Source organism: Rhamphochromis longiceps, linkage group LG8 (assembly GCF_057381845.1).
Source record: "Rhamphochromis longiceps isolate RC_006_pf linkage group LG8, R_longiceps_female_GT1.1, whole genome shotgun sequence".
NCBI lineage: Eukaryota > Metazoa > Chordata > Actinopteri > Cichliformes > Cichlidae > Rhamphochromis > Rhamphochromis longiceps.
Genome location: NC_140564.1, coordinates 25,607,491 through 25,619,909, shown reverse-complemented (window position 1 = coordinate 25,619,909; position 12,419 = coordinate 25,607,491). Strand labels below are relative to the sequence as shown.

General features: G+C 39.8%; 1 protein-coding gene across 4 annotated transcripts in view; it reads right to left on the bottom strand.

The window, feature by feature from the left end:
• Positions 1-12,419, bottom strand: part of ptprea (protein tyrosine phosphatase receptor type Ea) — a 57,870-nt gene that overhangs the window by 21,413 nt on the left and 24,038 nt on the right. For all 4 annotated transcript variants that reach the window (XM_085416714.1, XM_085416717.1, XM_085416715.1 and 1 more), the window contains one exon: positions 10,588-10,842. The gene's annotated coding sequence lies outside the window, so the exon portion shown is untranslated. The remainder of the gene's footprint in view (positions 1-10,587; positions 10,843-12,419) is intronic.

Genomic DNA, 12,419 nt, shown 5'->3' with positions numbered 1-12,419 from the left:
GCGGGAGGTACACTGTGTCCTTCGAGCAAAATAATGCCAGACTGTTTACCCTTTAGGCCACAAGTTTTTTTTATAGCCAAAATCTGCAGGGCAGATTATTAAAAAGGGGAAAAAAGTTATCTCAGGCCTTCTTTTCATTGCTTCCTGCACAGTCCTGCTAAACTTAAACATTATCAACTTATTTATAACTCAGAAATGCCCTATTTAAGACTACATTTTGGGAGAAAATTAAACAATCAATACCAATCTCATGTCTGTCAGTTAATTTAACCTTCTATCACAAAGGTTAGCTTAGCTAAAGACAACGGGAGAGACACTGTGCACACCACAGTCGTGCAGGTGCTAGTGTCGAGCCAGCCTGTACTTCAAGAGATTTGATAACCAAACACCACACAGTAGATCAAACTTTGTATCCAGCAATTTTACCAGATTTTTGACACAAAATACATGAAACGTCTTCAAGCTTGAATACAGTTATTAGACATAGTGCAGCTCGGACTAAATGTAAGTAAGCATGTAGATAAAAAATTTAAAAAAAATCTACATCCACCAGTTGAGTCCAACTAACACAATTTTCAACATCCATGTGGACATTTGACAGCCCGATGGTGTTTTCTTCTGACCAAGTGCACTTGTACACTGAGATTTTATTTTACAATGCAAAGTAAGAAAGCCCTTCAGGTATTGTTACAGGAATGTCGCCTTGTCCCTGGTGTCCACAGCTGCTTTTGTACGTGTCTGCATCAGTGTACAATACCCACTTAAAGCCAACACTCTGCTATCTGTGACTTCACACTTAAAAGAAATCTTCTCAAACTTCCTACTAGAATATTAACCTGTGTCACAAAATATCAAAATATTTATACTGAATGTACTCATTTACACAATAAATACGACCATAAATATAAGTAGGTGATACTTTCTTATAATAAATTCTGGAATTTAGAAATCAGTAGAGCTCTGTGCTGGATGATAATAAAATAAGTAAATTATATGCATATCTGCAGAATAATGCGCTTTGGGTTTTTGCTCTGTGCATGTGTTATTGTGGTAAAAAAACATCACTAATACAGACGCGGTTAGCAGGGGGCAGTGCCAACACACTTAAATTGTGGTTGTTACAAGAATAAAAGTGATCAGGTGACTTTGTGCATTTTCTTTTTTCGGCTGCTCTTTTGCGGTAGTACCACAACAGAACTCAACAAACACTATTCATCCAGAAAGCTGCAAGACCTGTCCTGTGTGACATGCTGTGGTTAGTTCTGTGTCTGTGTAAAGTTTTTACTGTAATATTTTGCCATCGGGGCAGAAAGGTGCAGAAAAAAGGAATAGGTGTGAAAATAAACGGTGATATTGCAAGTTGTATGATTATGTTTCGCGGTGTTTGTGGACTGAAACCTAGAATAGTTCAGCTGCTCTATCAATTTTAATCATTTCCTAAAATGTTTATTCTGTAGTGACAACCCAGCTTTTGGCGAAATGCAATAAAATGTTATGGTGTTTGGGTACCTAACTTATAGAACGTCATAAAGCCCCTAAATGTGCAGAATGCAAGTGTTAAATCAACCAGTTTTGACCAGAAAACACGGTCAACAAGTTGACACTTTCTATTTGAGTAAGTCGGCCTGTGACACGTCTCGCTGTCTCTGTGGTCTCAGTCACTGGGGAGCTGCAGTGTATAAACCTGAGCTGGGTTAGCTATTTAAAGGACAGTGCACTACATTCACAGCATTGACAGAGGAAATGGTGCTGGAGTGTCCATCTGTGCACACAGATGTGCAGAGGTTTCTCGCGCAATGTAACCTAGTTACACAAGGTTTTCAATGTTTTTTTTAAAACTTCTGCTTCTCTTTGATTTCAAGACAACATACAAGGTTTTAAACTCTGACTGCTTCACGATTTACTCCATGCAAATGTTTAAAATGAAACTGCAGGAGCCCGGTCTTCTCCATTTTTGACCCATTAGAATCCGGTATAAGATTTCAGTTATTATACCACCAGTTTGTTCCAATATGTATAAAGGTGTTGTTCAAATTGTGTTTCCATGGCAACCTGATCAGCAATGCTGCCACCAGCGTGGCACCTGTTGGATGTTGCACATGTACGCTTCATTTTTTTTTTTTAAAGAAAAGAAAATCCTGCACAGAGGCACTAAATGAAAAACTGAAAAGCTGATGTCAATCCAGCCTTTTGTTTCATAAAGAAAAGTGCCTTTTAGTAAAAAGTGTAAGAGAGAGTTTTAACATTTAACATGCCCAGACACAATTCATGACCCCTGGTTATGGGCACTTTTATTTCTGTTTCATATTTATTTAACGTTAAAGTCTAGACACTGATTTACATATTTGCCTGCAAGTCTTACTAAAATACACAAAATCTCTGTCAGTTTTCTCAAGACTCCAACATGATCAGGAGTTAAGCAACCAAATCTGGCACAAATCTTAGGCACTTGAAGGTTCTTATCCATAGCAGATATTATAACATCATGTTGCCTAGCAACCACCTACTACTGTGTCATGTTATAAAAACACTGCATTGTCATTTATCATATCGCATTTTCATTTCATGGCAATAAAATCTCATTTACACCCACAAAACTTGAATATTATGATATCTGATATATTAGTATGCCGCCACATTGCCTGGCAACCACATAACAATGGTTGAAAATTGCTAAAATGATGTTTATGTGGTAGAAGAGGGCAGGATCATTCAGTAGTAAATGAAAATATTCTGATTCTAACTAGAATCACCTTTCATGTGTGCTAAAATGCAAATTAATAGCATTTTAATGAGGTCAGGTATCAGTCAGTAGAGGTCTAATGAAGGCTAATGAAAATTAGAAAACTGGGGGAAAAAGTTTCATTTACTGGGTGTAAATTTAAGTTCTGTTCTATACGGAACTTATGATAAACCATACGTTTATCTGATTCCTTGATCAGCTACAGATTCTAAGTCAATTAAAAGTTGAACATGTGTCAAAACTGAAGTATAACAGCATGAAAAAGGGAAAATGGTAAAGCCATTCACCACACTACTGGTCCTTAAAGTATGACAGTCTAAAGTTGCAAGTGTTGCAGCACATCTAAAATCCAGAAAATCCACAAGGGACCCACCCAATCTTACATCTTCACTCCATCCGAGATAGAGTTCCTTGCAAGATTACCAGCTTTAATTTACTTTTTATATAAATGAATAAATTACCTTGAATATGTAACTATACATACTTGATCAATTTCAAACTGAATTTCTATTGTTACTGTGGCCCACAAGGGGGCCCCGAGTCACACTTTTGGAATCACTGGTCTAAATTACACCAACTAGGTTCAGTGCAACCAGAGACAAGTAAAGATAAAGCCATTTATATTAATGTTATTAGTTTAGGAGTAACAAGCAGTGCAGAGTAACAAAATGCACTTCAAAGAGTCTCTAGTCAATCAAGGACATGGAATGATTTCTGGTTTATATTAGCACAGTGTGCTAAAGGTATCAAGATAAGATAAGTCCAGCTTGGTTGCTCACTGTCACTGTATATAAAAGATGAGTGTAGCCATCATGACATTGCCCAAGTCCTCTTTTAAGCTTCAGCTGACTGGCGTCATCTTGTATTTGTGAACACATGTCACAAGAAACAGGTGACTCAAACTGAAAAAGCAAGGCATACTGCAGGCTCATACAGGAACAACTGTCAATCACATGGTAGGCTCACCCTTAAACATAACCTTCTTTACTGTAAATGTGACCATAATTTACAAAATCAACACAATTTTGTATTAAATGTTAATCCTAACTATGAATTGTGACCATAAATACATCAAGGAGGTGTTTCCTGAGGTAATTTTATCAGACTTCAGTCCAATGTGCCTTCTCTTTGCAACCCCTGGCTGACCATTAGAAAGAATGCACGTTTGAGACACTGGCTATAATTACAAACCATTCAGCACTGAATGCATTAAGCGTCCATCAAGTTTAAGAGATTATAAGATGCAGTTCAGTACTTTGACACACTCTGCGGTATCTCACACTATCTATAGCACCATTTTACAGTAACAACTCTAGCTCTGCAGCACTGCTCTCTTTGCAGAGTGGGTTTCTCCCCTCTTGTGTTCCTAGCATTGTCATTAATCAGTTTGTGCCTCCTTTCCCAAGGCGCTCAGATGCCGTGGTAGCGGTAATGACCTTGGGGACCCGCTGGCTCCACTCCGCAGTGTCAGCCTTCTACCTCTATGTGAACAAATGTATCATCTCCTACAGAGATCCAAGCTGTGTGAAAAAGCTTGCACTTGTTTATCCTGTTACGTATAAATGCATAAGGCATTGTGTACTTAGCAAAATAGCAAAGAGAAAACCCTGTTACCCATTGCCAGGGGAAGAGAGTTATAGCTGGTTGCCAGGTTGAGGCCAAAATATCCTGCTGACTGAGACGTGGCCGTTTCTATGCCTGACCCTAAAGCAATGCCATTAGAGTGCCCTACCTAAAAATAAGAGCTTTTATCTGCTACATATTAGTTAAAAATAACACAGAGTGAGATCAGAAGCGATTATTGATAATCCTCTTAAAAACATTCTGGTCATAACATATCAGAGTAGCTCAAATTTAGCATAGGACTTGATGTCTCCAGTGTTTATAGCATTTAGAAGCTGCCGTCACACTCTGGTGAGGCCTTGAAACCAAGAGCATAATTGGTAGTAAATATTTACTCCAGTCTGGTGTCTGCAGCATACGCCACATCTGAGCGTACACTTTTTGAGTCTCATTTAGTCAGCGTGTTCACACAGCCATACGTGTCACACACATGCACACAGTCACAGTTAATATTTTCCAAAGAGCCAGTGGGTTTTTAATCATTTCAGATCCACAGATTTGCACGCCTGCACAGATACTCTCCATGCATAAGTTTCTACACCAAATCTGTTAACAATTGGCAGGCAAGGCGACACTGCCTGCCATGGAATACAAACACATGGAGCTACAATAAGGATACATGGGAAACACATGTGCCGGTGCCCGTTTGCGAACCACCGCGTCAGAAATAATTTTGCTAGTGGTCGATCATCAACAACATGTGTGTCTATGCGTTTGTCTGAGCAGGTGAAAAAGGCGCCCTGTGAGACTCTCATCATGTCCTCCCAGCCCCTTATATCTTCCAACCTGACAGAGTTGAACACCGCAGCATCCATCTTTCTCCCATCCTGACACCTCTGGGATGTACCTCCTCCCCTCTTTCAATTATTCGGAGGCAGGGCAATTATGGCCTCGAATCAGAGCCACCTATAGTCTGAGTAATGCATGGCAGCTGGGCTGCAAGTGACAAAACGGGCTTGTGACACTTCTCATTGCACAGCAACTTGGTGATTATCCCCTCTCTGCTATGAACAGGCAAAAGACATGCAGAAGGAAAGAGAGACAAGAAGATAGGTAGCAGCTAGTCAGTAATATGACATATAGCAATCTTTTTGTTAACCTGTAGGGCCATTAAAAGCACAAAGTGTAACATATAGTGGTCAAATAAGGACCTAAATTACTGTATATGAGGCAACCATTTGTTGGGTTCTTTGTATTTGAGTGTATGCTCGGCCTACATTACTTGAAAATACATGACTTCCAAGATAATTATGGTATTTATCAATCTGCATCCATCATGAGAGTCAAGAGGTGATTAAGCGGGGAGAAAGCAGCTCCAGACTCCATTCAGAGGCTCTACATGACGACATATTTAGAGCTCATGCTATATTATGTTTGCTTTTAATAGAAATTGTCTTATACTGAGATACTGTTTAGCAGTGGAAAGCTATTGCTGTCATACAAAGCTTCTGCACGTCCACACAATAATAATTCAGTTAGATTCTCTTTTATGGGTCTAGCTGTTCTGATGCATTTAATAGAAAGAAATCAATTGAGAAACTTCAGCCTTTCTGAGTCTAAGCCTCAGCAGTTGCCTTTATTCAGCAAACATCTCAGCAAAAGCTATAAAGAAAATGATGACTACCGGTCACATTATGGAAAGTTAACCTCCTTAACTGACTGTAAATTTGTTTTGGGAGGTTTTATGGTCAATAAAAGTGATTAGACAGGTGAAGCTGTAGTTACATGTGGAAAAACAACAGCTGAGTCAGATGCCATCTGGGAATCAGGTTTTAAAGAGTAATTCGGCCAAACAGACTCCTTCCCCTGACAATGTATGCCTCATCCCTATGTCATGTTATCCAAGCGTAGAAATAACAGGCAATTGAAAAATCCTGTGGGAAAGAGCAAACCCACTTCATTCAGATGAACTCAAATAAAGTGCAGTGTTAGTGCCTGTAATGATGAGTCCACAAAGCTTTTCTTCTGGTATGGGAGTTATTTAACATCCGCACGGACACAAAGACTTGGATTAAAAACAGACCTAGCTCTCAGAGGAAGAATGCCCTCCAGAGAAGGGGGTGTTCTTGCACAGAACCCCATTTTTTCAGACACAGACAGAAAGATAACCACACTCCTTTGGGATCTTCACAGGGCAGACAAGATCTATCCCCCAAAATATCCTTTCATTACCACAAGAAGGACGGGGAGGAGGGAGTGAGGGCAGCAGTGGAGAAACAAGTGATAAGCACTGCTGCGGGAGAACAAAAAGCCACTTGATTCTGAGCGAGGAAAAGAGAGGAGGGACCAGAAGGGATAAGTGAAAGGCTCACGCTGAGAGGATGAGGAGCCTGCCTCTGCTGCTCTGCAGAGATTGAGCAGATGTGTCTGCTCGGTGCAGACGCAGACCTTAAAATCCTTCTCTTTAGAACAATCCTTTCAATAAGAGACACCATGACTGTCTTTCGGTTTCTATCATGTCTCTTGACTGTCTGCAGGAAGAGCTAAATTTTACTCTTGCACAGTTCCAGTTGCCATAGCAAAATTGCTCCTCAATGAGAGATGTTATTCATCTTCAGGAATAACAGTCAATTGAACCTGGTGACAAACATATAGAAAAACAAAACACACCAGTCTTTTGTGGCATAATCCTGAATTTAGAAAGTCAGAATGTGCACTGACTGCTTTCTTCTTCTTAAAAAGAAGAAGGCAACACTCTTCCTTTTAAGAGAAAGTAAAAGAGGAAGCGTACTAATTATGTTACCCAAACTTGAACCTAACAAATTTTCACAATCCTCTTTCACGGGATCACTGCCTCTGCTGAGCATATTATGAGCACCACTTTGTTGATTAAGATTGTGTAACCTTTTTGTTTGGCCTGAATCCTATAGAAATATGAGTCATTCACTGAGGCCTTGGGCACCATAGTGAGCCTCATTGTCCTTGCTCCTAAGCAGGCTTGTTGCACAAGTGAGCAAACACACATACACACACACACGAGCCTAAGTCGAAAGCCTCTTGGAGAGTTCGCTCCCGTTTGGAAAAAGGAAGTGCAACATCCAGTCTCCGTATTGCTGACAAAAGCTTGTTGAGACCAGGCCAGTATGGTAGCTATCCTGTTGCTAATAACTCTTGACAGAGGTATGACAGTGCATCAGAAACCATAGAGGTGGCCATGACATACTGGGTATCACTAAATCTTGGCAACAGACAAACACTTTTGATCAGCAGGTCACAAACGTAACAAATAGGTGAGATCTCGGCTTTGCTAATGCCTACACCCATGAAATGGGTCGGACAGCTGTGGAGCATTACTGATAGAAGTTTACACACTGTTTGGGAATAATTTCCATATCTGCCTTTTTTCAACTTTGAACAAAAACAATGCTCTGAACCAGGTGAAAACAAAAGTCTATGCACAATTATTCTATGACCATGGCCTGTTTTTCAATCGTGAAAAGACATTTGAAAGCTGAAAAGCTATAAGAGACTGTAGCAATGTGTAGCTAGGGGGGAAAAATGCTTTGATACAAGTTGAAAGGGCATTACAACCTTCCAAGAAGAAAAAAAACGTCCTTGCCGTTATGGAAGCAGTTCAAAAGTTCCTATAAAATGCAATTTTCCTCCTTCAAATCAACTCTGGAAGGTTCAGATTCCCAGCACCTGACACGTACAATCTGGGTCATACTACTAATAAAAGCTACTGTTTTCGCACATAATTCGTTGTGTATGTAGGGCTACATGTGTGTGCATGTCGGTGCTTATGTGTGTGTTTCTGCAGTGTAAGCACATGCTGTCCTCCATCTGCTGTTTGATAGAGACTGTTTCCTTTCCTGTGCAGCCAGCCAACCAGCCGGCCTTCCTGTACTGCTCTGCTCCAGAGAGGAAACGGGAGCAAGAGAGACACACACTCTTTGCAAACTCGCTGGATAAGATACGTGCACATGCATTTGCAGCTGGAAGCACAATGATGATTTAACCACGCATTGTACCACAAAAACGCATGTAGATAGTCTCTCGATTCTCTCTCTCTCTCTCCTTCCTCCCATCTCAGGCTTGTCTTCCTTTCTGCCCTTGACTGTATTGTTCTCCTTTTCCTTATTTGAATCACCATTACTCACTACGATATTTCAACTGCACAAAAACAAAGCAGAGTGCCAAATAAAAGAAAAGTCAAAAGCATGGATTTTGTGGCGCTTTTGCAGCTGTAAAATCTGCAGTAAGTTACAGGATCTCCTCTCACTTAAACAACTGAAAATAAAGAGCTCTGCTACTGCAAAGAGGTACAAACAGTTAACTTTACCTGACATATTTTACCTCACCAGATAACAGGATATTGATCCTTTTTCTTTTTTACTTATCACCAAAAGTTTCTTGTAACTGCTTCACTCATACTGAGCAAAGATTTAAAGCGGTGACCTTTGATTTAAGTGTCTAAAATGTTTGTTTTTACACTTTCGTGGTGGTTCCCCCCATGGTTTACCTTTGTGTGCATTGTGTCTTTGTTTTACAGTAAATAAGTTCTATATTAATTTAATTTGTGGTTATGAGTGCATGACTATTTGTCTGCACTGCTGTGTGCATGTTGTACACACATGAACTAGATGGGCAAGTAATGAAACACATGTGTGGTTAACCAGCCGGTTACCAGTCAGTCTGATTCGAATCCCTGGCCTATCGATTGGTTCACGTGCACCAGGTTTGCTAAAAACTTTGGTTCACGTGCACCAGGTTTGCTAAAAACTTTTAGCATCTTTATATCTTATATTTTTATACTCGTGACCATTAACATGTGCTGTCTCTATTACATATGGTTTAGCTCACTGGGTTGAGCAGGTGACTCATATATAAAGGTAATGCAGAAGGCCCCGTTGTGGTCATAACACATAAGTGGTAAAAGCAAATAAAGCCCTAAAAATATATTTTAAAAAATGCTACTGGTTAGCTATCTAATATGAAGAACATTAGATGTTGCTCTTCCATATGTGGTTAGCTGCTGGAATACTAATCTTGGATGTGTTTGCAAGCTTCTGTAGTTAGCCAGTGCACCTACAAACATAAATCTATTCTACTATAATAAAACTTGAACATTGTAAAAAAAAAAAAAAAAAAAAAAAAGCTTAGCTTTTTGACTTCGTAAAAGAGTTTTCCCACTCGTCCTCTGTAGTTTTTTTGCCTCGTTAAAGGCTCTGTTGTTTGGTCTGTTTTCTTTACCCTGTTTTATGCATCTCACCACCCCTCAGCTTTCAAGCTTTGTGCACAATACAATATCAACTGTGAGCCGCAGGACTTAATTGTCATCTGTATCAAAGGTGGACAAGACCCATTCCTTTTTGTCTGGATTCACTTCCATGCCTGTCTTCATTAGTTCTCCTCTCATGCCTTAAGCAGTGAGTCTTCAGTGTTAGCACTGCGGACTTTAATGTCACAACATGATTCTGCAAGCAAAAAATATGAGGTTCATAATACTTTTTAAAGGGCAAGACAATCAAATCTAACCAGAACAAGGTGCTAATCAGGTTTCTCTTATTATTATTACAAAAAAGTGACTTTGATTCGTTCCAGACTCCTGGTTGCATGCAGGGCTTTTCTTGCTAAGAGATTCTTTTTTCCCCAAAGACATGCTTGTTAGGTTAATTGGTGATTCTAAATTGGCTGTAGGTGTGATTGGCTCTCTGCATCTCTCTCTGTGAGCTCTGTGATACACTGGTCATCTGTCGAGGCTATACCCTGCCTCTCACCACATAACAGCTGGAACAGGCTCCAGCCCCTCCTGACGTTCACTCATTGCTTTTAACTTTAGGTGAAACGATTGCACTTATGTGCTTAGTCTACTCCCTAAAGTCCATTTTCAGGCAGAAAAAAAAAAACCTGGCAAATTCATACTGAAAATACAAACGAAAGCATTTTATACTCTTTATATTCATACCCTTTTAATTTGCACTAAGCTGACCAGGCTTTAACAGCAATGCACCATGGTGCCACTTCCTGTTTGCACTGTTTACTAGCTGACGCAGACAAAAGCTGGAGCCATGAATATCCAGATTGAGGAAGTCACGGAATGGCCAAGATGCAATGCAGTAAAAGGTCTATTAATATACAAAGAAAATGAAAAGCCCTGTACCAAGCAAAAGATGTGAAACACTAATCTCAACAGTGAAAAGATTTTTTTTAAACATAAGTCAGCAGCTGCTATACAGTACAAATGGTCAGATTGCAAAGGTCACAATGTGCTGAATTACCTGGATGAGTTTTAATTCAGTGTAAGCCTTTCCTCGTATCCATAATAGCAGGTCACATGGTTCTGATCGATTCGAGTGGTCACATTGTTGTAGTTATCTCCAGGGAGTAGTTAGACAGAAGAAGGCATGTTGGAGTGACGTGAATCCCTGGATCACTTGTGGGTCTCAGCTTTTCACTTCCAGGAGTTTATCAAGCAGGAGTCAGCCAAAATGTTTGAGGAGCAGCACTGTAAGCCTTAAAGGGATTCTCACCACCTTTATTTTAGGAGAGAGGGAGAAGGACACAGAATACATTAAACAACTGACAACAAAGAGAAACATGAGGACGAGAAGCTAGAGGATGAGGAAGGGGTGATGTAGTTCCAGTCTTAAGCAGAAATGGTATGTGGCAAGCAGGAGAGCACAAATTTCAGAGGATAGCCTCCTCAAAGTAATGAGTATATGGTACTGTATATAGACAGTAACACCTTGCCTTTCATCCATAATGATGCTATTTAGCTTTGATGTAAATTGAGAAGAAAGCATGAACACTGTCTTCATAAAAAAAAAAAAAGAAGAATGGTGGAGATGGCACAAAGTCCAAGACAGTGGTAATGGATGGCTATGCACTGAATCCACACACACTGGGAAAAACTTTCATTAGTTTATTTTTGGGAAGTCCCATTTTGCAAGCCATCTATAATACAAATTACTCTTTCAAAACACTTGGTATCCCAGCTCACCTTATTTGCAAATTTAAAAAAAAAGGCTCCACATCTTTTCTATATGTGCCAGAAATGGAGCATAGGTTTACATAAATCCACCTCCTGTATGTCTGCCAACACATTTTTAACAATTTCAGTCTGAATGTGTGAGAAAACCCTCCGTTACCCATGGGAGACCTGAAAGGAGGGTATAAAGAAGGAGGGGAGGATGGGTGAGGAAATGGGGACAAGGAACATAATTTATCTAACTGAGAATCTGGGGGAAGCTTTTTTTTATGTGGAAACCTTATAAATAAAGTTTCACCTTCAGCTGAAGGATTCTTGGATAAAACTTTAATTCTTAAAAATCACATTTCTAAAAAAGAAAGAGAAAAACACAAAAACACAGAAGAAAAGAAAAGATTTCAGCAGTTTTCACTTGATAGCGATGGGGAGCATGCATGCCGAGTGGTTGCTATGGTGACTGTCACGTCTAGCCGTGCGAAAGGAAGGTGCGGATGGAGGGGTTTCTCTCCCTCTCTCTGGCTGTTACAATAAACTAATAGAAACATCTCCTAAAGCCCTATCCTTGTTCTGCCCTTTCCCACTGGAAAACAGGCAGTCAACATTTGCTGTAATAAATGAATTGCCACACTTCAGGATTCCCATGATAATCAAATAACAGCACAAGCCAAAACATCCAGATTCAGGAAGGACAAAGTGGAACAGAAACCAAATTCCGCCCCCAAAAAGGAAATATCATATTGTTAAGTTTGCACAATATAGTTTTAGATTATAACAAAGTTCCTGGGAAGCACCATGAGAGACTGCTTTAAATCTCATATCGTCTCAAAGTGCATAAATAAATAATATAAGGTCTGACAGTGTGGAGCCAGATCAAGAAAACTGTTGAATAATAGAAGAACCTTCCTGTAATGCAATCAGATGCAGTGCATCACTGAGAGCAAAGGACTGCAAACCGTGAAAGCTGCTAAAAGCAGAATACAAACGTGTACAACTTTGTACGTGTAAAACTGAATTACTGTGAAAAGCAGTAATACATCAAAAATTTTGTGTCAGATACAATATTTAACTCAATCTCTTACGGGGCACATGAAAAAGGCAAAGTATGCATAGTTGTGACAGGTG